Below are 27,199 nucleotides of genomic sequence, written 5' to 3' on the forward strand. Positions count from 1 at the left end.
ATTCAATAAGGACAAATGCAAAGTACTCCACTTAGAAAGGAAGAATCAATTCCACACATACAAAATGAGAAATTACTGCCTAGGAAGGAGTCCTGCTCAAAAGGAGCTGGGGATCATAGTGGATCACAAGCTAAATACGTAATGTAACACTGTTGTAAAAAAAGCAAACAGCATCCTGGGATGTATTAGCAGGAGTGTTGCAAGCAAGACATGAGAAGTAATTCTTCTGTTCTACCCTGCGTTGATAAGGCATCAACTGAACTTTTGTGTCCAGTTCTGGGCACCACATTTTAGGAAAGATGTGGACAAATTGGAGAAAGTCCAGAGGAGAGCAACAAAAAATGATTAAAGGTCTAGAAAACATGGCCTATGAAGAAAGATTGAAAAAAAACGGGATTTGTTTCCTTTGGAGAAGAAAAGACTAAGGGGGGGACATGATACCAGTTTTCAAGTACATAAAAGGTTGTTAATAAAGAGGAGAGAGAAAAATTGTTCTTATTCATCTGAGGACAGGATGAGAAGCAATGGGCTTAAATTGCCGCAAAGGAGGTTTAGGTTGGACATTAGGAAAAACTTCCTAACTGTCAGGAAAGTTAAGCGCTGGAATAAACTGCCTACAGACGTTGTGGAATCTCCATCACTGGAGGTTTTAAAGAGCAGGTTAGACAAACACCGCTCAGGGATGGTCTTTAATACTTAGTCCTGCCTTGACTGCAGGGGACTGGACTAGAAGACCTCTCGAGATCCCTTCCAGTCCTACACTTCTATGACTCTATGATTCATAAGCTAAGTTTTTAAAATCCCATTTTATAAGAAAAAGTGACCAGGATTTAATATTTTGGTGTCGAGTGATTATTTTTGCATTATAAGAAAAAACAGCATAATCAAGAATAATAAATTACATTAGTGCTTTTAAATATATATCATATATCCACGGCATCAAGTACAGAGATTACATCCCTCAAATGCTAATGAGGAAACTAAAGCTGCCCAAACTTTTTCATATTCTTTAAACACCTGATTTTGCTTCTGATTGGCTTGCTCTTTTTTCCATAGATGGTAGAAACAAAAGTTTGTCCTGTAATGTACTATGGTTTTAGCTAGATACTGCCATTACTACTATGGAAAGCAGTCTAACGTGTGGAAAATATAGAATGTATCCTAAAAAGTTTTAAAGTTGAGGGGTAATTTGTTGCATTCCCTATTAAACTGTGGCAGTACTCTGACATATATGATGTACAGTAATTCCTTGCATTTATAGAAAATAAATATCTTTCTAACGGAGTAGCCAGGTCATAAATAACAGAGGAGTGAATAACGCAACATGTGAATTTTGCTCATTAATGAAGCTGTAACACTTTCAAGAACTGACATCAAATATTGACAACATTTAAGTTTTCTGCTGTATGTCAGGAAACAGAAAATAAGCATTGGATCAATAGTCAGGTTACACTAGCATTTTATAATCCAACTAAGACCCTGATCCTCCAAGCAGATCCATGTAGGTAGGCCCTGAGACAATGGAGCCCTACTGGCTTCAGTAAATATAAGCATCTATCCATGCAGCTCCAGTTGCAGGACTGAAGCCCCAGTTTTTCTAATTATCACTTTGAGATACAGTTTAAACATTAATTGGTCAAAAGCTAATGTGTTCTGTTTCCCCGCTTACATAATATCCATTGTAATCAAGCACTCAGTTATCCCAAGAGAGATTTGGATTTACTGGGTAGGCAGAAAAGATCCTGGGACACATCTGGATTGAGAAAATTGTTTCCTATCTAAAGAACTATGTTCGGAAAACTGTGTTTTGTCTGAGCAGTCAGAATCCTGTTTAAGAGGAGTCACTATACTTACTTCCATCAGAAATAGAACCATTGGCCAGGAAGTAATAATTAGGAAATAATTATTGCTCTGTGGTGACAGTACTAACTTTAAAACAAATATTCAAGATTTAAAAATTACTGCATCTTTTCACAGAAGAAAATTAAAATATGCTAAATATAACCTCGTCTAGCACGTACTTTACTTTTGTTTCTGATGCTAGGTTCCCGAAGTATGGTTACAATATTTTTTCCTAAATATAAATAAACTAACAGCTTTTGTTGTCATTATCTTGGGATCATACATTGTCATTTCTTTACTTTCCAAGGGAACGGTTGCATTAACTACTATAACTAAAAATAATTTTATTTTATTCAAATTTATACTATCAAAGACTTTATCTTTCACTTGGGGCTTTTCTATCTCTGATTTGATGGAAAAGTGTGGGAATAGACCAAATATTTCCTTCTTCCTCATACTCCCGAGAAAGGGTCACCAAAAAGGCTTTGGTATAGGAATCCTTTCACATCACCATTGAGCTGTGTTAGTCTGGATCTGTAAAAAGCAACAGAGAGTCCTGTAGCACCTTTAAGACTAACAGATGTATTGGAGCATAAGCTTTCGTGGGTAAATACCCACTTCGTCAGACACATGATGGGCCATGACGAAGTGGGTATTCACCCACGAAAGCTTATGCTCCAATACATCTGTTAGTCTTAAAGGTGCCACAGGACTCTCTGTTGCTCCTATATTAGTTTGGCATTGCAACACTGAACACTGCAATGCCTAGATACTTAAAAATCTAGGGCAGGGGTGGGCAAACTTTTTGGCCAGAGAGCCACATCTGGGAATAGAAATTGTATGGCGGGCCATGAATGCTCACAGAATTGGGGTTGGGGTGCGAAAGGGAGTGAAGGCTCTGGCTGGGGATGCAGGCTCTGGGGTGGGGCTGGGGATGAGGAGTTTAGGGTGCAGGAGGGTGCTCCAGGGACCAAAGGGTTCAGAGGGCAGGAGGGGGATCAGGGCTGGGGCAGAGGGTTGGGGCACAGGGGGAGACTCGGGGTGGCGCTTACCTCAAGCAGATCCCAGAAGCAGCAGCATGCCCTTCTCCAGCTCCTACACAGAGGCACGGCCAGGTGGTCTGCATGCTACCCTGTCAACAGGCACTGCCCCCACAGATCCCATTGGCTGCAGCTCCTGGCCAATGGGAGCTGCAGGGGTGGTGCTTGGGGTGGGGGCAGTGTGCAGAGCGGACAGCCCTAGCTACCCCTACATGTAGGAGCTGGAGGGGGGGCATGCTGCTGCTTCCAGGAGCCACATGGAGCAGCCCCCGACCTGCTCCCTGGCTGAAGCACCAGAGGGGGGCCATGCCACTGCTTTTGGAAGCTGTGTGGAGTGGACCCTGATTCTTCTCCCTGGCTGGAGCAGGGAAAGCCCCAGACTCCATTCCCCAGAAGGAACTTGAGGGCTGGATTAAAATGGTTGGCAGGTTGAATCTGGCCCGTGGGCCGTAGTTTGCCCACCACAGATCTAGGGAATAGTGCCTAATGCTTGGAGTGCCTGGAGCACTGGCTCCAAGCTTGTGATAATCAGAGCACATATCAGACATTTAGAGAGGACTGGTGTACCACAGGACTTCAGCAATGCAAGGAGTAGGTGTCGATCACATAAAGTAAATCACATTAAGGTTTTCTATTTGACAATGAAACAAGGAGAGTGAGAATTTCTTTTATTAGATGAACTTTGATTGGTGGAAGAGACAAGCTTTTGAGCTACCCAGAGCTCTTCTTCAGGTCTCGAAAAGATAAGCAGAGTGTCTTAGCTAAGTACAAGGCGGAACAGATTGTTAAGCATAAGGGGTTAAGACAGGGCCAGCCATGTGGAAAATGGCACTCTGGTAGAACGTGTTGTGACGTTGCACTCCATACGATTTTATGAAAATATGCTAATAAGTGTGAATATAATGTAACTGGAATATGCTCCATGCAAAAGGTCTCTTGGAAGGTATCATTACAAAGCTTACAATCTACTGAGTATGGTCATCCAATTTGTATACTGTATCATTCTTGTATCTGAAACTAGAAATATGAAATATAACTCTAAAGTCCTACAGTAATTTTGCAAAGTGTGGGCCATTAATGGTGGTTTGGAATCTTGAAGGCTCCCATCAACTAGGACAACTGGTTGTAAATGGCTCTGTTTACTTGCAAGCCTTCCTGTGAGTCAGGCCAGGAAGAATGAAGGCTTGGGGTCTCCCAGGACATGTGACTATGTCACCTGGTACTGGAATCCATCTTAAACCTGGGGCTTTTCCATTTAGAAGGAGGGGTGGGGACTCAGAGAGACGAAAGATTCCCACCTTATGCCAAAGCTATATAAGAGGGTGGAACAGAACAAAGGGGCTGCAGTCATGAGAAAACCCCTAACTACCACCTAAGCTGGAACAAGGATTGTACCAGGGGGAAAGGATTAGGCCCAGACTAGGAAGGAGTAGAGTCTGTGAAAGAAGTTTATTGGAACATCTCTGAGGGTGAGATTTTATCTTTAAAAAACTGATTAATGTAGTAGGCTTAGACTTGCATGTTTTGTTTCATTTTGCTTGGTAACTTACTTTGTTCTGTCTGTTATTACTTGGACCCACTTAGATCCTACTTTTTATATTTAATAAAATCACTTTTGCTTATAAATTAACCCAGACTAAGTAAATGATTCCCAGGGGAGCAAATAGCTGTGCATATCTCTCTAACAGTGTTATAGAGGGCGGACAATTTATGAGGTTACCCTGTATAAGCTTTATTCAGAGTAAAATTGATTTATTTGGGGTTTGGATCCCATTGGGAGCTGGGTGCCTGGGTGCTAGAGACACAAGCACTTTTAAAGCGGTTTTCATTTAAGTCTGCAGCTTTTGGGGGACTTCGTTCAGACCTTGGTCTGAGTTGCAGCAGGCTAGCATGTCCGGCTCAGCAAGACAGGGTACTGAAGTCCCAAGCTGGCAGGGAAAACAGGCTCAGAGGTAGTCTCAGCACATCAGGTGGCAGTCCCAAGGGGGTCTCTGCGACCGAACCCATCATACTTGTATTTTAGCACCTCCAACCCCTGCTGCCTCCCTGGGCTCCCCACAAACCCTCATCATCCCCAGACCCTGCTGCTTCTCCCTTCCCATTGTCCTGAATTCCCTTCCACAGACTCATACCCTAGAGTCCTTGCCTCTTGACCACACGGCCCACCCATAAGGCCAAGACCTGTTAACAAATGTTGTAAGAAACCACTTAAAATGAAGTAGTAAATTTAACACCTCTGCAGTTGTAGGACAAAGGAGGTCACAAATTGTTGTAATGAGCCACAAAACCAGTGTCGCTGTTGAGACCATGCACATCTAGCAAACATGTCCCCATGCTTGTCTTCTGAAGGTAATGTGCAGGTTTCCTTTGAGGACAATGACTAATAGGTCAGATAATGAGGGATCATACTGTGAAAAGTGTTTGGGTAATAGGGTGATTTTGTCTTTTATCGTTTTTCTGAGAGTGTTCATTTGAGAGCGGGTTTCATGTACATGGTTGTTGTTCGGGCATTTGATGCACTGGGTGAGGCACACCACATGTTGTGATAGGCCCATGGATCTTGAAAAGTATGTTGTGGGAGGGGTACTGATCATTGTAGCAAGAGAATTAAGTATCCAACTCCCACTGACTTTCAATAGGAGTTGGTCTTCCAACTCTCAGCCGCCTAAAATGTGTGTGTATTAAATCAGACTAAAATCTACATTTGATCATGTAACATTGGAGAGTCTTCAATTTATTTGCACTGTGTGGGAAGACGCTCATTCATGCGAATGTCCTTTCGTTTGCCTCTTAAAACAGTAGACTTCATTGCCCAAAATTTAAGTCTAATATAGATATTTCTGAACTTACTGAAAGAAATAATGTGTTCCCTGGTTGCACAGAGAGAAAAAGAAGGGGAAGATCAAGATACTCTGACCTAGCTTGATGTTCGTGTGTCACCCCTTTGATTAACAATTTGGCAGAGATAAATTCTGTACAAACTTATAGCTTGTGCGAGCCCACTGAAATCCATGGGATCACATGGAATAAGTCATAGCAGAACTTGGCCCATTGAGAATTAGAAAAAACATTCTCTCCCTGTTTGTCTAAGACTCTTGGCTGAAATGTGAAGGCTTTTAAATGCTTTGGACTCTAATAACAGTTATTATTAACAAATGTGAGTTATTCTGGATAACATTTTACTGGAAGCATATCTTGAAACATATTAATGATTTTATTCAATATCTTAATGGAATAAAACTAAGCAAAATTGATGTTTTTAATTGATTTCCTATCTGAATAACACAGTTAGAGGAGGAGGCAGGCTCAGGATTCTAGCCAGAAAATTATTCTCAAGTGAGCAATCACTCACCGCCCATAACTTGGCACCGTATGCCAGTTGGGAAGTCACTTTGGCCTAAAAACTGACAGGCTTGTTTTTTGGCTTTAACCCTGTATCTGTAATAGAATCATAAAATTCCATCTAAAGATTTCATATGATCAATTATCATAATATCAACTTTATTATCATCTGTGTGAATTTTCCAAGAATTGGATTTACAAAACCAGATTCTCAAGTATAATAAACTAGTGTTTTTAATTTTATTTTATGGTCACAGAACTAAGAAACTCAAACTCTTAGGGCAAGTCTACACTACCAGTTTAGTCAATCTAACTTATGTCGCTCAGGGGTGTGAAAAAGTTCCCCCCTCCTAGAGCGATGCAAGTTTCACGCTGGCCACACTGGTGCTATGTTGGCGGGAGATGCTCTCCGGCCAACGTAGCTCATGCTTCTTGCCGAGGTGGTGTAATTATGCTGACGGAAGAGTGCTCTTCCCTCGGCATACCGCATCTTCACCAGATGTGCTACAGCAGCGCAGCTGCATCAGTGCAGGTGCGTCGATGTAGCACTGTACTGTAGACTTGGCCTTAGAGTCGCAAATAACTAATTTTTCCAGCCATATCTCCTCAGGTTGCAAATCTGTCCACTCTGATAAACTAAGCAATGTAGGTTACTATTTTTGTTAAGGAAAACCCAATTGCTGCATGAAATGGTGGCAATACTTCAAAAGGTGGTATTCTTCCTTCTGTGTCTGTACTGAACCAATACCTTATTATAGTGCTACAGGCCACAGCATTGCTGGAGGTTCCATCTTTTGGATAAGATGTGAAACTGAGACTCTTGCTTGTTGTAGTTATTAAAGATCTGATGACACTTTTCTAAATGGGGTCCTGATTATAGCTCAAGTTGAGTAATTACTAGGGCTGTAAAGCAATTTAAAAATTAATCACGATTAATCACGCAATTAAATTAATTGTGATTAATCGCACTGTTAAACAATAATAGAATAATATTTATTTCAATATTTTGGACGTTTTCTACATTTTCAAATATATTGATTTCAATTATAACACAGAATACATAGTGTACAGTGCTAACTTTATATTTATTTTTTATTACAATTATTTGCACTGTAAAAAAAGAAAGTATTTTTCAATTCACTGAATACAAGTACGGTAGTGCAATATCTTTATTATGAAAGTTGAACTTACAAATATAGAATTATGTACAAAAATAACTGCATTCAAAAATGAAACAATGTAAAATTTTAGAGCCTACAAGTCCACTCAGTCCTACTTCTTGTTCAGTCAATCGCTCAGACAAACAAGTTTGTTTACATTTACAGGAGAGAATGCTGCCTGCTTCAGGTGACATTGTGAACAATAAAGTGTTCTCATTGCAGTGTTGTAGCTGGTATTGCAAGATATTTACATGTCAGATGTGCTAAAGATTCATATGTCCCTTCATGCTTCAACCACCATTCCAGAGGACATGTGTCCATGCTGATGACAGGTTCTGCTCTATAACAATACAAAGCAGTGCGGAACAACGCATGTTCATTTTCATCATCTGAGTCAGAGATCACCAACAGAAGGCTGATTTTCTTTTTTGGTGGTTTAAGTTCTGTAGTTTCCACATCGGAGTGTTGCTCTTTTAAAACTTCTGAAAGCATGCTCCACACCTCATCCTTCTCAGATTTTGAAAGGCACTTCAGATTCTTAAACTTTGGGTTATGTGCTGTAACTATCTTTAGAAATCTCACATTGGTACCTTCTTTGCATTGTGTCAAATCTGCAGCGAAGTGTTCTTAAAATGAATAACATGTGCTGAGTCATCATCTGAGACTACTATAACATGAAATATATGGCAGAATGCGGGTAAAATAGAGCCGGAGACATTGAACTCCTTGGGGCAGCATTATCTGCTGTCAATGTAAACTAACTTGTTTGTCTTAGCGATTGGCTGAATGAGAAGTAGGACTGAGTGGACTTGTAGGCCCTAAAGTTTTGCGTTGTTTTGTTTTTGAGTTCAGTTATGTAACAAAAAATAATCTACATTTGTAAGTTGCACTTTCAAGATAAAGAGATTGCACTACAGTACTTGTATGAGGTGAATTGAAAAATACTTTCTTTTATCATTTTTACAGTGCAAATATTTGTAATAAAAATAATAATATAGAATGAGCAGTGTACACTTTGTATTTTGTGTTGTAATAGAAATAAATATATTTGAAAATGTAGAAAACATCCGAAATATTTAATAAATTTCAATTGGCATTCTGTTGTTTAACAATGTGATTAAAACAGCGATTAATCACAACTAATTTTTTTTAATCACAATTTTTTTTTAATCGCAGGAGTTAGCTGCTATTAATCGACAGCTCTAGTAATTACTTTCTACTGCCTCAATTTCCTGTATTTTATTTGGAAAAAATAATCCTCATTTCCCTTGCTAAAAACTGTTGTATAGCACTGAGTGCAGAAAAGCTGCCATGTTCTCTGGAAGAGATACATGTATTTCAGTGGCATGTAAGTGATGCTTATCTACTCTGATATAGGAACTCCTTAATGCCATCTGGCAAGCGGGATACAGGAATGTCCTGATTCTGGTATGTACATTCTGGGTCAACAAAGAATGTCATGTGAGGTCTTAAATGAAAGCTGGGGCACACTGGTCATTAATTTCATTGTGAAATGTATGTACAGAGATTAGGTAAGGAGTTATGTGTATATATACACACCTCTACCCCGATATAACACGACCCGATATAACGTGGTAAAGCAGTGCTCTGGGGGGGCGGGGCTGCGCACTCCGGCAGATCAAAGCAAGTTCGATATAATGCGGTAAGATTTTTTGGCTCCTGAAGACAGTGTTATATTGGGGTAGAGGTGTACCGAAAATACATTTTAAAAGTCTATATCAAGGCAGGGTAGACAAATAGGTTTTCTGTCAGACAAGAAATATTTAGTCCCCAGTCTCCCTGTTGAGATGTAAATTAAGCATTGTAAGATAACACAATGGATAGCCATTTACATACAAAGTCAAGAGAGATGTGAAGTCAACAGGTAAGAACACAAAGGAAAAACAAGTGATGAGGGGTTATACTGCCTCTGAGTACATACAATGAACTTTGGGGATATAAAAAGAAGGCAAATCAGACAATCCTTTATCCTGCACCTAGGAAGTAAATAGGCAGTGTATTTACATTCATGACAATGGGATCAAACCAGCCACGGTTGGAAATGCTGCAGAAGATGCTGGGTGAGATAAGACTTCTTTAGACAGCAGGCTAGTCCGTTAAGTTTAGTCTCTAGAAAGCATGTTGTGATTTTGTTTTCTATATAACCCTTTGTTTCCATTATTTTTACTCACTATCTCTTGAATCTCTGGTAATAAATGTATCCTTGTTTTCACTATAAATATATCTAAGTGCTGTGATATTAAGCAATGTGCTGATCCTGAGCTGAATCATACAAGCTTTTGCATACACAGTTCCCTTGGGAATAGCCAACTTAGTATTTCTGTGAATGTTCAGCGGAGAATGGGCTGGACACTACAGGGGGCTGCTTCAGAAGGGCTCAGGGACTGGAGTGTACTTATTGTTAGTACAAGGAAGTCTTCCTCACGCTGAAGGCAGGGGGGTACCTAGATAACTCACAGTCCTAGGTACCCCAAGAACTGTCACATATACCTACAATACGTAAGCCCTGATTTTGTAAAAACTTACACACATGCTTATGATGCATGTGAATACTCCCATTAACTTCAGTGGATTACTCACATGTGTAAAGCTAAGCATGTGTGTCCTTGAAAATTGGGATCATAGTCTATTAAGTATTTTGGAATCCTATATGATGAAGAGTACAATATATATTTGAATTATTGTAATTCATCTACATTCCACAAATGGGGTACAAAAATAGATAAGTTGTTTTTTTATGCCTGGCAGTTTAATACAGTATTAATACTACTTTATGCCTTACTGCTGTTTCTGCTCCATATTGTATTAATCCCTAGCCTTTACAGTCATCCTCACATTATTTCTGGAATCCAAAATGTGAGATGATTTACCTCACATGGAAGCTTCTCACTCTAATTTGTGTTCATTAATTGAGTAAGAAAAAAAATCGATGCATTACTTGAGCTCCAGTGAAACATCTTACAACATCTAAAGCAGATGACAAAGTCTGCTTTCAGTAGTGATTAATGTACAATACCATGACCTTTCAACATTCCTATGTCATCTTTATACTCTGCTCAGTTATAGTTATTATACACACACACACACACACACACCAAAAACCCAATGATTTTTAGCCTGGAACAACAGACCTGACTATTTTCTTCAGTTCTATCATCGGCTAATATCGTATAGACCTAAAGTAAGTATGTTTCACTTATCAATTTGCATAGCAAACCTCCTTGGCTTTCCCCAGTCTAATATTCTTCCTCATTAGGATTTTAAGAATAGAAAACATAATTATTATGAAACTACTGGCCTTTATCACAAATACATGAGACTTGATTATTTTTTTGACAAGGAATTCAGCTTATGAGCACTTGTTGATACACATCATAAGATGTAGCCTGTTCATATTATCTTAATTCTGTCTACTTATTCATTTACACCTAAATATAAACTCTTAATTTTATTTCTGCTTAGCTGTGGAAACTAACAAATTAAGGAGATTTACCTCTGCTGCTGAGAAAACTAGAAAGCTGTCAGATGTTTTATCATCTCCGTGTGTCTTACAACTCTTCAGAAATGGCAGTGCGATAGCATGCCTTCACCAACCACAAACTGAAAGTTGCCTGTTTGGGTTAATTGCCTTCTGAGGATTCATGTGGATAATGAGAGAAGCCATTATTAGTAAAACAACTAAAAAAAGTTAAATACCTAAAGACAGTCTGCCAACTTACACCTTTGTCTGAAATGTATTTTACCTACGGTTGTGAGTTCTCCCTGTTGTTTCTGTGGGTCTTTCACATTGTAAAAAGGAAGAGAAAATATTTTTAAATAGGCTAATGTCATTGCAAAAGTACAGAAACTGGCAAGGAGACTCAGGGTCAGGGATAGTACCTGAAATTACTTTAAACATTTCTTTAAATACATAAGTGGATTTCAACTTGCCAGTGACCTGTAAATTTGTTGTGTTTGCTGCACAAAAGGGATGAACTGCTCAGTTCTAGCACTGGCAGAGAAAATGCCTCAAACTTTCTCAAGACTACAAAGTACAACGAATGTGATGCTGGTGAAACTGCTCAACGTACAGTTCATTATAAATAGAAGAAATGGACAACATATTTCATTTAGACAAATTACTGAAATAAGTTATTTTACATAAAACAGGTAATTTCAAATTTCATCTGTAGTCAAGAAAAATCTGCATATACCTCTGTAATAAACAGGTACTTTTATTATGTAAAGATTGTATTTTCCAGTTTCAGAGCTGACATCCTTATTGTGAGCCTGATATTACTTCTACTGAAATCAATGACCATATTATTGGCTTAACTGGGAGCAGGAGCAAACCTTAAATGGGGTTGACTGTGAATAACAAAGTTTAAATAGCTGAAAATGGATACTGTCAAATAGTTTAGGTAGCACAGACAATGGAACTCCATGTTTTGCTCGACTGACCTTCCACACAAGCCAGTGTTTAAAGCAACACTGATCAGAGTCAGGATGTCAACTTGATTGTTAGAGTGAAAGGTAATTGTATCTCTTAGTCCCTCTCGTTATGACCTTGAGCCAGCAAAACACATAAGCATGAACTTAACTTTAAGCATGTGAGTAGAGGATCAGTCTATATAAAATTATCTGATTTCTCTTAGTATTTGTCACCTGTGCCTAGTGTGGCCATTTTTGAAAATTATGCCTGTTTTCAGTTTTCTTTTATTAGGAGCTGGAGCAGTAAAATAGAACAAAAAACCCCATCAAAAGTCTAGGTACCCATATATGAAAGCTATTAATGGAAAACCTAAAGGCATTTTTCACTTCCACAATTAATTAATAGAAGGTTTAAGTCTAAACATAAGAGACACTTATATTCAGCTGACAAAACAAGTCCTCTTCTTAAACAATTCACTTTGGAAATGTCCAATAATAAACTAGACATTTACCGAACTGCACATCTAGCTTACTAGATGTCTATCCATCTTTCACAGGGGATCCTGTTAGATCTATTATTTCTATAGCTCCTGCCACCCAGGAGGGTGAACTAGATGACCTCGAGGTCCCTTCCAGCCCTACTTTTCTATGGTTCTATGACCATATCGCCTGAATTTCCGAGGTGCTCAGCACCCAACATTCCCATTTAATTCAGTTGGAATTCTGGGTGCTTGGTACTACTCAAAAATAGGCCTTAAAGTTCCTAGATGTAGCTTCACGCACCTCCTATTTTCTTCTCATGTACTGCTATTTTACTTACAAATAAAAAATGTGAGCGCCAATAAATCTGTTCTGGTCCTGAGGAACTTAACACAAAAGATCAACAATGCTGCTGAATGCCAGAGGTGTCCAAGTCTGAAAACCATCTTTGTTTAGAAATCATGTTACCAAAAGGCAGGGTGCAGTGATTTTAATGAAGAGCTGGGATATCTGTCATTTTTTGAGTGCAGTACCCTGCAGCCTATGCTCAACATAAATGCACTCTACTGGCCCAGTATACAAGTACTACTAGCAGAAATAACAGAAACACAACTCTGTTTCTTTTCAGTGCAGTCCCAAAGGGGCTACGTATTTGGGACTCAAATGGACATTTTAAGGATCACCCAGACCAGTAAGGTGCTCTGTCACCACTTGCCCTGTAACCTTGGGTGCCTTTATGCTGTGCAGCTTTGGTTCAGGTCCCCGACACCAGCAGCCAGCCCACAAACACAGTCTGACCCTGGCTTCCACCAGCCTAGTTATTCTTTGAAGGCTGATGCCAACAGTCCTTTCAGTCCCTAGACTCCCCAAACCCATCCTTCTCAAGTGCTTAACTACCCCACACTCAGACTTTTCCCCTCTGGTTCGTCACCCCGGAAGGTGTAAAACCAGCCTCCATTTATCAGCTCACTTTGGCATATACACTCTACACAGTTTACACAACAGAGATCTGTTTGAGGTAAAAATAAACTAAAGGTTTATTTAACAGAAAAGCCACAGATTCAAAGATGAAGTAATAAGGGAAGCAAACACACATAAGTTACACAGAAACTAAACATAAAAATGCAATAGCAGGCTTTACGCTTCTATACTAGATAAAATCCCTTTTATAATACAACTTACCTATTGCCTTTGAACAGTTTCTTAGTGTACCCCTATCCGTAGGGGGATCCAGTGTTCACACACAGCCTCCCACCTCCAAGACCGTGCCTCAAGTTCTGGATATCTTCAGTTCCTTCCCCCTCCATTTAAAAAAGATTTTCAGTTTTTTCCCCTCAGCCACTATAGATATTAAAAGCGGGGAAAACACTTTCCTTCCTTAGTTTTCAAAGACTGGGGTTTTCTTTTCAGTTTCAAGCTGTTCCCATTTGCCTTGATGGTTCCTCAGAGTTTTTTCCTGACCTGGACGATGGCTTCGAGACAATCTCATCTAGGGTTGCCAACTGTCTAATCCAGAGGTGGGCAAACTATGGCCTGCGGGCCACATCCGGCCCACGGGACTGTCGTGCCCGGCCCTTGAGCTCCCGGCCAGGGAACAGGGCTGCCCGGGGGGGGGGGGGAGGGGCAAGTGGGGCAATTTGCCCCAGGCCCCACAGGGGCCCCCACAAGAATATAGTATTCTATAGTATTGCAACTTTTTTTATGGAAGGGGCCCCCAAAATTGCTTTGCCCCAGGCCCCCTGAATCCTCTGGGCAGCCCTGCTGGAGAAACTAGCCCCTGGTCCCTCCCCCACAGCCACGCCACTGTGCAGGCAGCACTCTGGGCGGTGGGGTTGTGCGCTCCTGCCGAGCAGCGCTGCAGTATGTCTGACTCCAGCCGGGTGGTGCAGCTGCCAGACATGCTGCTCTGAGCGGCATGGTAAGGGGGCCGGGGGGCTGTCAGAGGACAGGAAGCAGTGGGCGGTTGGATAGGGTGGAGGTTCTGGGGGGCAGTCAGGGATGGGGGGGTTAGGTAAGCGTGGGAGTTCCAGGGGGCCTGTCGGGGGTGGGTGTGTGGATAGGGGTCAAAGCAGTCAGAGGACTGGGAGCAGGAGGGATTGGAGAGGGGTTGGGGTCCTGGGGGTGGTTAGGGGTGGAGGGTCCCGGGAGAGGGCAGTCAGGGGACAAGGAGCAGTGGGGGTTGGATGGGTTGGGAGTTCTGAGGGGGGCAGGAAGTGGGAGAGGTTGGATAGAGGGACAGGGGCCAGCATGTTTGGAGAGGCACAGCCTTCCCTACTCGGCCCTCCATACAGTTTTGCAACCCCAATGGGGCCCTCAGGCCAAAAAAGTTTGCCCACTCCGGTCTAATCACACAAACCCAAACGTCCTTGCCCTGCCTCCAGCCCCTCCCTTTCCCCCAGGGGGCTCCTGACTGGGGTAGGGGTGCAGGAGTGGGTGCGGGGTGTAGGCTCTGGCCAGGAGGTGCTTACCTTGGGCGGCTCCTAGACAGCGGCACAGCGGGGCTAAGGCAGGCTCCCTGCCTGCCCTGACCCCGCACCGCTCCCAGAAGCATCTGGCACATCCTTGTGGTCCCTTGGGGGGAGGGGGAGGAAGGGGCTCCGCACGCTGCCTACACCCACAAGTGCCACCCCCGCAGCTCCCATTGACCGCAGTTCCAGGCCCAGGGGCTGCAGGGACATGCCAGCCACTTCTGGGAGTGGCGCAGGGCCAGGGCAGGCAGGGAGCCTGCCTTAGCCCTGCTGCGCCACCATACTTTCAGCACCTAAAATCTCCTGGTTTGGCTTCAGTAGCCTCCAGGAGATAGGGCGTGAATCTGGAAGACTCCTCACGAAATCGGGAGGGTTGGCAATCCTAGTATCAACTAATTGGGGAGGTAGCCCTTCTTTGCCTGATTGCCTCACTCCCCAGTTGTGAGGTGATGCTGAAATTGCACAATTACCATTACAATTTTCTACATATATGTACACACACACATGGACACAGTCTTAACCATAACTGTGTACATATATATACCATAATGAAAGCTGTAATGCACTGAACTTCATAGTCATTAAAGACTTTACTTGCATATTTTATAGTACTATCAGCACAGTCAGCTGGTTTGGGTTTAAACCTTCAGTTCTGCCCTTGGGGTGCCTGGACCCTAATTGTCACACAAGTTTTTCAAGCTATCTTCATGTGGAACTCACTGATATTAATGGGAGATACAAGTGTGAAGGGACTGCAAGCTCTCTGTGGGTCCAGGGCCTGTGTGAGGGGAGGTGGTGTCTGAGGGAGACATTCACTGTCCCCTAACAAGTCCTTTGAGGAATTTGTGCAATAGGTAATACAGATCCAGACTCTTTTTTTGCCCCCCTCAATGCTGTGAAGCCCCCCTTCATGGATGTCCCAAAATCAGCTAACCATATGGGAGTCCCCGACAATATGGCTCTATTGGGCAAGGAAGCCACAGACCTGGCATGGGAACTGGGGCCTCTGTACCGATGGCCCTGTGTCTATTTTGGAGCTTTCTGCAGGATAGAGGGTAGAACCACTTGCTTCTTTAGCTAGGGAAAAATGGTAAGAGGGCAAAGCCTGGTTCTCCAGTGGAAGAAGAGAGTCCTCAAGTGGTACCACCCTGGCTCTCTCTCACAGGTTCTTTTGCAGAAGGCCATAATATGGCCCCAAGATTTTTGTAAAGACGATAATGAGAACTCATTAAAATATTACCAATTTTTAAGGGATAGAAAAATATTAATCTGCTGTGTTGAAATAGAAGGGGGGGAAAATAGAAGGAACCAGAGTAAGTGCTTAGCTAACACTAAATCTCTGCTGAAATACTTAGTTTAAAAAGCAAATAGAGAATGAAGAGGCTTGTAAGCAGTCTAACTCGTAATACAACTATTATACGTGGTAGACGGAGTAAATTAATTGAAGCACTATGAAGTACTATAGGCATCAGAAAAAATACATATAGTGAATATTTTATTTATATGCAACCCTGAACATTTGTACCAAGCACTGTATAATACAAAGAACTAGAAATAAAATGGTAGAGTGGAACAAGGAACCACAGACAAAGTTTGACAGGACCTTGATGCTAGATCAAAAGTCTTCAGGGGAACAGAAGACAGGTACACAAAAGGATTGGAGCAGACAGAGATGAGTGTAGGAAGCTACTGGGTCACCTAATCACAATGGTCTCATGAGATTGAATCAAACTATTAAACAGAAGAAGGAAGCCTATGGCAATGGCTGGATTGGTAATGTGAAATTAAAGGTATGTCTACCCCACAGCCTGGAGCGAGCCTCCCAGCCCAGGCAGGCAGACGGACTTGCACAAGTACACTAAAAGTAGCAGTGTGAACACTCTGGCTCTGGGGGAGACTCAGGCTAGCTACCTGAGCTCAGACCCAGGGGCAGGAGCGGCGCCACGGTTTTTGCCGCCTTAGGCGGCAGCGCTCCTCCTCTGAGCATTTGGCAGCGGGGGTCCTTCTGCTCCGTGTCTTCGGGGCACTTTGGCGGTGGGTCCCGGAGCGAGTGAAGGACCTGCTGCCGAATTTCCGCCGAAGACCCGGAGCAGAAGGACCCCCTGCCACTGAATTTCTGCCGAGGGCGGCAAAAAGCCGCCCCCCAAATCCTGCCGCCCTAGGCAACTGCCTAGGGTCACCTAGTGGAAGCGCCGGCCCTGCCCAGGGGGCTAGGTGGGCTTAAGAACTCAAGCTGCTGCCTGAGCCGTAACAGCCACACTGCTATTTTTAGCCTGCTAGCTTGAGCCCTGCTAGTGCATGTCTGTCTACCTGGGCTGGGAGGCTTGCTCCCAGCTGCAGCATGGACATATCCTATGGGGTCAACTGTGCCTTTGCCACAATCCCTATATAGTGGACAGCATGTAACATGTCTCAGGAGCAGAACAGGAAGCAGATTGTGACACTCAGAGTCATCATTTGCCTCATGATTTCCTCCTGCTCCACAGAGGTGGATGTAAACCTGCTCCAGCCCGTAATTCCTGGTGTGGCATATGTCTCCTGTTACAATGGCGCAGCTGGCCTGGCCTGCACGTATTTGGGTGGGGACAGTTGGCACTGGCAATCCACCCTCTTCCTGCCCACATGTGCAGGGGGTGTAGAGACCCTGTGGGGACAGCTCTCCCATCTGTGCTACTTGTGATATGGGTCGGCAGCATGGTACACAACCTAGCCCTACACTAATAAACTCCTGAATAGAAAACCACAGGGTTTGGGACACTACTAGACATTACCCGTACAATCCTAAAAAATTAGCTGGAAGAAAGGAACAGTTTTCATACTATAATGCTACACTATTTAATAAAGTTGCTATGACTCAACCAAGAGGTCACTGATGTTGCATACAAAAAAATTAGTTTTTAAAACTATATGAACTTGACCATATGCATGTAGCTTGAAGCAAATCTTTGTTTCCTTTTCTGTAAAAAGGGAGAAAGTTACCCAGAGGAATGCTATAAAGTCTGATTTCAGCGGGAGCAGAAACAGGCTCCAGATTATTAATTGTTATGTGTATTAAAAATAGTGTATGGAGGCTCCATCTGAGCTAGGTCCCCAAGCCTACTAAGAGACAGTTCTTGCCCCGATGAGCTTACAAACTAAATAGATTAGACAGGAAAGTGTGGGAAAGGAACGTTTTATTAACCCCTTTTCATAGATGGGTATAGAAATATTAAGTAATTCCCACAAAGGCATCAGAATTTTCTACCAGGAGTTATGAGGGATTATACTACTCTAGGAATGAAACCCAGCTCTTGAATCTCTGTCCAGTACCTTTAGCACAATACCATTCTTCCTCTCTAAATTCATTTAGCTCCTGAGCTAAACTAGACAACCTCTGCATCACTAGAAAACACTGCACCTGAGTGTCCCAAATTTCACATAAATAATCAGGTGAAACACTCAATCCTTGATTATTTTCAGAGACTATTCATTGTCACTTTCAGAAGAGAAGTTTTAATGATTTAAAGTCAAATCCCAAATTTCTCCCTGGTCTCAGAAGAAAGCAAGGAAAACAGCCCTGAGAAACTGCTACAGTTGAAGACAAAGACCCTGATTCTCCAGTGCCTTGCACCTTGTGCAGTCATTTATACCTGTGCAAAATGGAACTGAATCACTATCATTTTGTTTTAGCGGCATTTTACATTCACTTTGCACACTAGGTGCAAGACAGTGCAGAATCAAGCCCACAGACTGCAAACTCAACACTATTTTTCTTTCTTAACATAAACACATAATGAACACGAGCAAGGCTGTTTACACAGTCTAATTCCATACACAGCCTTTACAGCTTCCAGATACTAGTTATTTTTATGCCTCTACGATGTAATTAATCTATTTATGCCGGTGGTGTGATGATACAGTTATTGGGTACTATGCATGCAGTACTGATAGATTGCTTCATAGCTAAACATGCATTATTAAAAAGGAAATAAAAATGCATTAGCCTGCTTATTTCCAAACAATGTTTTTAATAACATAAACAATGGCTGAAGCAGAAATATTGTCTCATTTTGTATTTTTAACCAACAAAGAAAATGCTCTGGGATAAATTAAAACAGTGGTAAACAGATAGATTTATGCAAACGCAGAGGTAAACTCTGGGAGCAGGTATGTTTAAGGAGGACATCTCTTCATTACCACACTTTGGAATAATGGTTAGAAGTACATGCACAAACCATGAGAGGGAATGAACCAGTCCTATCTCATGTGCAGAGGAGCTGGAAAAACGCACAAGTACTGGCCAAAGCCAATGGAATAAGGGTAAATACACTGTACACAATACACTTCATGACCCTGCTCATGAACTTGCAGAAGCCTCCTCTATGGGTATTTCTGAACTTGAAGCTAGGGGTGTGGTTCCCATCTCAAAGAAACATACTCATGTTAACTCTCATCAAACTACCCTGCTAAAAACAGCATGCAGCCATGATAGCATAATTGGAGGGACAGGTTAGCCACCCTGACAGTGTGCCTATGATTTCTGATGGACACGTACTTGGGGAAGCTAGCCTGTCCTGCTGCTCATATTACCACAGCTACATTCTATTTTTTAGCAAGTTAGTGTGATGATACCTAGGTATGTCTCCTCGAGCCAGGAATCACACCCCTAGCTCCACAGGTAGATGCAACCTGTTTGTACAAAGGGGGGGATGGCAGGGTAACTTTCCACACCATCATTTCCCTGTGAGAACGTAATGCATATGAAAATACTGACATCATCAACCTTATCTTACATACAAATGCCATGTGCACACTGAAACTGCTCTGAAAGGGGGCTTGTACTGTCAGGAGAACAAGGGATACTAGGGTGTGCTACTTTTCTTTTGCTTCTCGCACCTGGAGTTTGCACTGTAGGCTCCGGGAGCATTCCCCCATTTCTGAATGTCTTTTGGAGGCTACACTCTCTGATAGCAAGGGCTGGATTTGTCCACCATAGTACAAACAGAATGATCATTCAGGAACTCTGAGTTTCAACTTGCAGAATTTCCATTCCCCTCTATGGGTTTTTCCCAAGGAGGGGATGATTTGGCTCTATAATTTGAACACCACCTACTCTGTCTTTTTTCTCAAGGGTGTAGAAACTTTTTGAGCATCAAAGCAAATTCTCTGTTTTGCAGTTAAGTGGGTGACTCATTTTACTATTAGCATGTGGGCATAGATAAAGAAAGAATGAGGTTTTCACACAAGTTTCCAATATTGTTATGGCATGACATGTCTTCATGTGCATATGAGGAACGTTTGACAGCTTATATTTCTTCAGATCCCAAGTCAACAAAAATAACAGGAGCCACCATGAGCTGTATTCCCAGAACAACATTGTCAGTAACTTACAATGCTAATATGAGAATTCAGGTCAAAAATAGTTTCAGTTTCACTGTAGAGAAATGCCACATGTAATCTTTCAGATCTCATTTCTTTTTAAAAAAAACTCTCCCCAAGATTTGTTGTACTGGCTTGAAATTACTACTATAATTCTAATGTAAAAAAGGAACAGACTACTTTACTATACATTTAGCTAATACATAAATGCTTCAAGTATCTCACTGATTAGTGTTACTGGAGAAGCTGCCTGTAGAAGTCACATCTAGAATCATATAGCAGCATAGTGATATACACAGAGATATAATGTGTCCCAAAGACCAGATAATTGCTAAAGTGAGATTTTCATCATAATGGCTACAGCTTTTGCAAACAGCACATCTTTAAACAAAACCCATGCAAATATAATTGCTTTGCTCGAAGCTAAACCAAATTACTTATAGTAATACTGTAAACCCCAGAGCCTTTGCTCGACATGTTAAACTTACCTATCAATATAAAAGAATGAAACAGAAAATTAGAGATCACTTTGCACTGTGGCCTTGTGATGGGGTGTATAAACCCTGCACTAGAACTGAAGGGGTTAAAGAGCAACTCTGACCAGTTGCATCTGCAGAGCATGCTCCAGCTAGAGGTGGAGCTTAAAAGGGAGCCAGTCAGCTCAGAAGTGGCCTAGCAAGTCAGGAAGAAGGACCCGCCTTGGGAGTGCCTGAAGAAAGATGCTGCAGAAACCATCTCTGGTGGCGCAGGAGCCTGCCTAATGAGCCCAAAGGGGCTGAAGGTGCAACTGGTACCTTTTCTCTTATGGCTTAGTGACAGACTGAAAGCCTTTGACAAGAGAGTGGGTGGTAGGAGGAGGCCCCAGGAGGCAGCCTTAAGGCACTCCTGGGTGCTGGACATTTGGTAATGCTTATAGGTAAGGCTACATTTTAATCACGGGTATTTTTAGTAAATGTCATGGGCAGGTCACGTGAACGGGCAGTGAACAAAAATTCACTGCCCGTGACCTGTCCATCACTTTTACTATATACTCCTAACTAAAACTTGGGCGGGTGAGGCCGCGGGTGCTCTGGGGGTGGTGATCCAGGAACTGTATGGGTGCTGGGGGGGGGAGGGCAGGACCCCCGCTGGTGCTGGGGTGGGTGCGGACAGGAAGTGGCGCACGGCCCAGGATCCCCGCTGGTGCTGGGGGCAGGGCGGCGGCATGTGGCCCGGGTACCTGCTGGTGCTAGGGAGAATGTGGGCAGCGTGCGGCCCAGGATACTCCCTGGTGCTGGGGGGGTGTTGGCGGGGTGACAGGTTCCCTACCTGGCTCTGTGTGTCCCTGCAGCTCCTGTGAGAGGGAAGGCCAGGGGGGCTCCATGCATGCTGCTCCCACCACAAGCGCCAGCTCCACAGCTCCCATTGGCTGGGAACCACAGCCAATGAGAGCTGCGGGCACGGGGCCTGTGGGCATAGGCAGTGCGCAGAGTCCCCTGGCCTCTCCACCTAGGAGCTGCAGAGACATGACGGTGGGAGCCGGAGAGCCCCCAACCCCGTGCTCCTAGCCCCCTCCCACACACCCAAACTGCTGCTGCTGGCCCAGGAGCTGCCCAGATCGGGCAGCCCCTAAGCCACATCAGCTGCTGCACAAGTCACAGAGATCATGGAAAGTCACAGAATCTGTGACTTCTGTGACAGACGCGCAGCCTTACTTATAGGCCGTGTTGGACTTCAGTGGAATGGGAGGGCCTGTACTCCACTGCCAACTCTCCACCTCATTAAGAAAGGCACAAAACCCCTCACCTTTCAGACTCACCCCTGGAGGTACAAAAAGAAGGAAAGGATTAATACCTTTTGCAAACTCAGGCTGGAATTTGACACTTGTGAGGTGGGCAGTGTCAACAGCCACACCCCATATCTCCCTGAAATCCTGTCAGACTAGACAGAGAGAGGACTGCGTTGTAACCCGACTGGAGGGTTGAGTCAACCCACAATAAAAGACAGACTAACACCAGGTGCAAAGGTGGTCTAGGGGAAGAGTAGAGCCTAACTCCCTAACCACTGTGCAATGGCACCTGCAAACACCCCCCCCCATCATGTTCTCTATAACTATGCTGGTTGCGAAAGTATCCACTATCAGATTACAGCAACATCATACCCTCTTAATCACAAGATATAATCCACATTCTTGAATGGGCATAAACCTCTAATACTACATCATGATGCACATCCAATACTTTACCTGTTGAACGTATCTCTCCATCTTGGATAGTTCTAACCCATTTATCCCCACAGCATGAGTCCTATTAGAAAGCACTAACGATGTCCACAAGGTTATTACCCCCCTTCCCTGGTGGATATTTTAGTTTGGTTGCATTTTACTGGATTATTTTAATCTTGTGCACTGTAAACTCTTTTCAGTGGTAGCCGAGTTAGTCTGTATCAGCACAAGGACTCCTCATTTTTTTTGTAAACTCTTTGAAACTCCTCCAGACAAATCACACACTTCTGAATAATGCAACTGATTAGATTATAACAGCGAAGAATTTCTGTAGTAAGGTCACTTATTATACATTGTCTTCTCTAGCAACTACATAGCAACATGTACACCTCTACCCCGATATAACGTGACCCGATATAACACGAAGTCGGATAGAACACAGTAAAGCAGTGCTCCAGGGGGGCGGGGCTGCGCACTCCGGTGGATCAAAGCAAGTTCGATATAACGTGGTTTTACCTATAACGCGGTAAGGTTTTTTGGCTCCCGAGGACAGCATTATATGGAGGTAGAGGTGTATATTAAAGCAACAAAAATAAAACAAAATCTGCCTCCCAAAGAACAACCTCATCCCTGCGCTCCTCCCACCTCCCAAAACCACACAGCCAAAACAGTCAGTGCTCCCCTGACAATATCCTCTATGCAGGATGCCTTCTTAGCTGATATAAAGCTAGCGTAAGGGCTCTACATCAGCCCCCTGATTTAGGGGTGGATCATGGGTGTGTTGAAGATGTGGCTGGAGTACACTGCAGGATAGCTATCCTTTGTCTGATAGCCACTGATGGTCATGGGAAGCAGAGCATCATTTATAGAACTTCTGAGGCTGCCCTACATTAGGGCCAGGCAGTTTCTTGCACAGCCCTAGAATGCAGGGAGCAGAGAGGTGGCTTATAATGTAGCTACTGAGAATCAAGTCCATTGATTTACTGCAGAATAGAACTTGATCAGGTTCTGAAACATTAAAATTCTGAGTCTGCTAAAAAAAAGAAAAGGAGGAGACTTTATATCCTTTCTGAAAACTGTCTTCCAAGAACTCAGACACACCTGATAATTCTACTTCTACTGAGAGTACATATTTGTACTGCTTTTAGAAAACTGTCATATACAGCCACAAGATATTTATTTAAAGTGCTAGATCCAAGATCTAGGACTTTAGGCTCAAATACATGCTAGGAGTCCACTGAAGCATGACATTCTTTAAAGAAAAAATTAAAACTAACTTTCCAGAAGAACTCTTGGGGTTTTTCTTTTAAAATTGTTTTGTAACTTACGTGCCTTCTTTTTATCAAATATTATCAATTGGTACAACGGAACCATTCTTCTTTTACCATTTTTTTTTTTAGAATGAAAAATCAGTTGGGACAGATTTAATCTACTAATCACAATATATAGTATAAATTGGAGGCAACAATTTTACATCCAGCCAAAGTGTCAGATAAGTTTCATATACAACAAAATAATACCTATTTTGTAATTTTAAAGTCACATTGAGACTAATAGATTATATGAAGACAGTACCTAGTGCTGATTTAGATATGGACAATCTTTTGCTTCTAACTCATTGGGTATTATTTATTCAACTCATGAAATAAGACAAAAGATAATTTAAAGCTAAATGCACATATTTAAGGTAACTTTGATTTGTTTAGATAAGTCTTCTTAAAAAAAAATTGGATAACCCACAGCAGATATCAGTCTTGAAACTTTTGGCTCTGTTGTCCAACAACACAACACAGCTTTCTCTATACACAGGTATTTGTGCTTCACTTTTCCTGGATTAAGATCATCAGGATTCAAGAGAATTATAAGTAAATTAATGCAAAGCATTGTGTGTCAAGGTTGCACTCAATTAAGCCCTCAGTCAAGGCTGAATTTGTTCTGCCTTTATTCTGTCCCTTTGCACATATCCATGCACTGCCATACAGTTTCTGGGCCCATCTTTGCTACTCCCAAAATGGTCAGAGGGATTATTGCCAAGCAATTTTATGTTCCTGTCCCCACAACCAGAGGCTGAGCATATTGCCTTTTCAATATTTTCAATATTTTCTGAAACAAGAGGGACATTTTTGAGGCTCTGACTATAATGATAGTGCATCTATCATATCTAACTCTCTTTGAAACATGGTGCTGTACAAAATTAAAGCTCCTACTTCCTCTTAACAATCAGTTTGTATCTCATAATGATGTCTGCTCTTCTATTACATATATTATAACAAAAGTTCCACTATGCTGTTCCAGGTGCTTTGATGTACATACTACTATTAGGTGAACTGATCTATCACCATGGTGTTGAATTTAATGTATATACTGGAAACACAATTACATTAAATTTGTCCCCATACTCTACTTGCTATCTCTGTTGTGAATGCCTAAATAGTGTCCAGGCATATTTAGATATTTCTTATAACTTAATGCAAGAAAACATGGGTTTGTGGGATATAAACACTAGCTGAAAATCACTCACCTTTTAATTCTGTCTTTTCTCTCCATCTCCTTTTATAATGCTTTTTCCCCCAGGATTTGCAATTTAGCAGTTCAGCTGGAGTCTCGTCTAACATTTGAATGAAATTTTTGTTGTATGGAAATCTCCATTATATTGCCTTAGGAATATTGCCAGATTACATCTCCACCTCATTTCTGCTGACGCATAGGTCTTTATTCAAACCTTTGTGTCATCTTGTTTAGACTATTGTTGTAGAGCCCTTTTAAGCTGTTTTGCCCTGCATGCCATTAATAGACTTCAGCTGGTACAAAATGCCACAGCTAGAATTCTGCTTGGCATCTAATAGTAAGAGCATAACTCCAGTTTTGATCAGTAGACACTACAGAAGTGTTCTTATTTAAGGGCACAGGTGTATGGACCTAGACAATCTGCAGTATGTCAAGAGGCCATGCACTGTTACACTATGAAGATTTTTTATTAGAAAGATTAAAAAAAGAAAGCAAATATATGAAACCACCAAAGGAAGCTTTATCTCCAATCTAGAGCTAACCTCTGCTCCCAAACAGTGCTGAATAATAAGTTTCCAAAGGAGGGGTGACCAACTCCAGGCAGACAACATGAAAGGTAAAAGTATATGAAGATTTAGTCTGAGACTTTAAATGGGCAAGTTAGGGAAACAACAATTAGACACAAAAATTAAAATGTTCATCGTTAAATCCCTTTAGTGAGTCTAAACTTTCCTTGGTATGTCATCTTACATACTTAGGACAAAATCAGATTTAATTGGTAAAGGCCCCCTTTCACGCTGATTTTGGGCTCACAGGTGTAGGGCATACAAATCCACGTATTTTATTTTCACAACCTTGCTATAACAAGGCAAATTTGGGTCCCTTAATTCAGTGGGAATTTTGTCAGTGATTTCAGTGGGATCATGGTACCATGTGAAATTGAGGTAGGATTATCTAGATTAACACAGTTTGCCAATATCTTCTTCAGTCATAAATGAATCATCCAACCACCTTTTCGCTTTACATTGAGGGGGGATGGGGTAAAAGGTATTATACGTTCCCCTCCCTATTTCACTGTATAATTTTAAACAACACTCAAAATTCAACAGGTCCTAAATAATCCTATTTGATTATGAATATTGCTGTTTAACTCTGCTTAGTTGCTTAAATCTTTGCTTAAGAACAGATGCAATGATTTTAAAATGCCCTCTGTTTATTATCATTTAATACATAATTATAGCAAATTTTAACTGATATTGTGCAGATTATTTATTGCAATATGTTCTGATTTTTGAAAAGCAATGTGCCTGATCATAGTTTCAGAAAAAGTTATCCAACTATTGAATAAGTAATCGGAGTCAATATTTCTAACGTCATTTCAAAACCTAGTGCTATAAGGTAATGGCCTCGTATTGCTACATATAAGGAATCAAGACACTATACAACCTATTACTTCAAGCTTGAAGAGAACCAGGTCCCATGTGCAGTAGAAGCAATACTGTTTTAGCCAAAATTATATTTAAATATTGTTCTTCCAGGAAGAATGGTTTCAACACTCTGCCCGGCCAGTGTTGACCAAGGAGAACTGTTTTACAAACTGTGCTCTATATTAGATCAGATTTCTCTTCCAGGATAGACACTGTCCCAAAGTCCAACAAAAATATTTGTAGTTTCATACCAGCACTTGTACTCTAGATTCTGCTCCGGGATACTTCCTTGTTTTCTTTGTGGTATACTCAAGTTTCTTCTGATTCCTTAATTTATCTTCTACCTGGAGTTTTCACCAGCTCCTCATCCTTGTAAGATAACCAGAAACATGCAAAGGAAAAGAACAAAATGATTAATGAAAAACAAAACCTTTGAAATATAAAATCTTGAAAATAGCCCTAATAAAAAGAAATGCCACAGTTGCAGGAGGGGGAAAGGACAAGGATGAAAGATTTGAAAAGGAATGTACCAGAAGAACACACAAAATATATATATAGCACACACAGCAAAAAAATGTTTAAACTAAAAATATTTAATGGATGCACATGCTGCTTACTCATCATAATCTAATTCTCTACTGTCTCTTTGCTGCCATTTTTAATTAACTAAGTGAAGTTCAGTACTCAGTTAAACAAGAATGGTTGCTACCGAGCCAGTTGGTAGGGTCCAATGCATTGTTTAGGCATTGGAACAAGTTTGCCTCCATATTTAGTACAGCCCCTGGGATCAATGTGCACATACTTGGTGGAGTTCCTAGGGAGCATTCCTGCAGAGGTGGCAAAGGAATGAAGCAGGAGCTTCAGTGTTTCCAACCAATACACCACAACGTGCATGAGCCTCAGTGACACACAACTGTGGTAGGAGGGAAAAGTTACTCCA

The 27,199-nt window shown here is 41.9% G+C and overlaps 1 protein-coding gene across 7 annotated transcripts in view; it reads right to left on the minus strand.

The window, feature by feature from the left end:
• The window catches only part of PCGF5 (polycomb group ring finger 5), a 100,455-nt gene that overhangs the window by 58,865 nt on the left and 14,391 nt on the right, over positions 1-27,199 (minus strand). For all 7 annotated transcript variants that reach the window (XM_039482269.1, XM_039482275.1, XM_039482272.1 and 4 more), the window contains exon 2: positions 26,511-26,628. The gene's annotated coding sequence lies outside the window, so the exon portion shown is untranslated. The remainder of the gene's footprint in view (positions 1-26,510; positions 26,629-27,199) is intronic.

This window comes from Mauremys reevesii, linkage group 7 (assembly GCF_016161935.1).
Source record: "Mauremys reevesii isolate NIE-2019 linkage group 7, ASM1616193v1, whole genome shotgun sequence".
NCBI classification, from domain to species: domain Eukaryota; kingdom Metazoa; phylum Chordata; order Testudines; family Geoemydidae; genus Mauremys; species Mauremys reevesii.